This window comes from Mandrillus leucophaeus, unplaced genomic scaffold (genome assembly GCF_000951045.1).
Source record: "Mandrillus leucophaeus isolate KB7577 unplaced genomic scaffold, Mleu.le_1.0 Scaffold74, whole genome shotgun sequence".
Taxonomy (NCBI): Eukaryota; Metazoa; Chordata; class Mammalia; order Primates; family Cercopithecidae; genus Mandrillus; species Mandrillus leucophaeus.
In genome coordinates this window covers 2,463,471-2,465,322 of record NW_012108030.1, presented here as the reverse complement: position 1 = coordinate 2,465,322, position 1,852 = coordinate 2,463,471, and positions in this window count along the sequence as shown.

The window sequence follows — 1,852 nt, the reverse complement described above, 5'->3', positions numbered from 1 at the left end:
GGCCCGGGGAGAGCCAGGGGGGGTGGCAAGGGGCGCGAGGCGCAGGGACACCCCGCTCAGGCCCGCGATGCTGCTCAGGCTGCGGGATTTCTCGTAACCTGGGGGGTGGGGAGGTGTGCAGAAACAGGGGGGAAGCACGAAGATGAGGGTGCAGGGAAGGGTCCGATAGAGAGACCCAAGGCAGGGAGAAAGAGAGAGAGAGAGAGAGAAATGGAAGGAGAGGACAAGAGATACCCAGAGAGACAAAGAAGGCAAGAGAGACAGAGACAGGCAGACACAGAGACACAAAGGACGGATGGCAAGAGACAAGAGATGGACAGAGATGGACCAAGGAGATGGAGAGAGAAAGTGAACAAATCGGGGAGTCAGTCAACATCGATAAGAAAGGTGGAGACATCGGGGAGGGGGGAGAGACTCCGGATTAGGAGGCAGGTTGGTGCCCACAGAGCCTCCCCCGCCCCATTCCCACCACAGTCCGCCCCCCCTCCCCCCTCCATTGGTCCCCTCATCTCAGGCAAAAGGCTGGGGGCAGCAAGGCGGGATGGTGGGTGGCAGGGGCGTGGGGAGGGGCTGGGTGGAATGCACGTGGGAGCAGCCAGCGGAGAGGGCAGGGAACGGTGCGGCCGCTGTGGCGGGGCTGGGGGCTGACCTAGTTGTAGGGAAAGAGGGCAGGCAGGGGGTGGGGTCTGCGAGGGGGCTGAGTGGAGCGAAGCTGGCAGTGCCCTTGGGGAATCAGATGAGAACTCCAGGAGCCAGGAGCAGTTGGGGGGTGGGAAGGGGAGGCTCCTCCAGAAGATTCTAAGGACGGGAGTGGGGGGGAGCGCTGGGGGCGGTGCTGGGGAGAGGGACATCTTTAAAAGGTCCAAGAAGGCTCTGGGCTTCTGACGGGTGCGGGAAGGCTCTCACGGGCATCTCACAGCTAATGGGACTCAAGATCCAGCAGCAGTGTGTGTGGTTTCTACAAAGCCTGGGTCTGCCTGCACGTTCTGCAGCCCCGCAGGGAGTTCTGTGGCTTTTCCAGGCAATGCTAAGGGGGCTGTCTGGACAAAGGTGTCTTGACCATAGCAGAGAGGGCTTGGGGGTAGATTTGAAGCCCAGTGTCTTGGGGACACCCCCTCCCAGCCATTCCCAATTGCTAACCTGGGGGGAAGGGACAGGGGGGGACCGAGGGTCTCGCGAGGTCTCAGGCGGTGACAAGAGCTGGGGACAGAAATACACAGAGTCACGGGGGTGGAGAGAGGATGGTCAGGGGAAACCCCCCAACACAGCCTCACTGTTGGGGGGACGGAGAAACGCCGCCGGGATCTCTTCCTCCTCTCTGGTGTTTTCCGGGGGAGGGGAGCAGTGAAATGGGGGGGCGGCTGAGACATCAAATATGAAAGGAGCTTCCGGGGTGGCTAGGGTAGGGGAGGGGGAAGGATGGGAGGAGGGAGAGTGCTGGGGAGGAGTGGGAGCCAGTGATCAGGTGAGGGCAGACGTAGGTAGGAGGGAGGAGCATGGTGGAGGACAAGACTGGAGGGAAGGAGGGTCTTGGGAGGACTGTAGGGGACAATTAAGGAGGGAAGAAGCCTGGCGCAGTGGCTCACACTTGTAATCCCAGCACTTTGGGAGGCCAAAGCAGGCAGATCACTTGAGTCCAGGAGTTTGAGACCAGTCTGGCCAACAAAACCCCGTCTCTTCTAAAAACACAAAAGTTAGCCGGGCGTGGTGGCAGGCACCTGTAATTCCAGCTACTCTGGAGGCTGATGCAGGAGAATCACTTGAACCCAGGAAGCAGAGGCTGCAGTGAGCCAAGATTGCACCACTGCACTCCAGCCTGGGCAATAGAGCGAGACCCCGTTTCAAAAAAAAA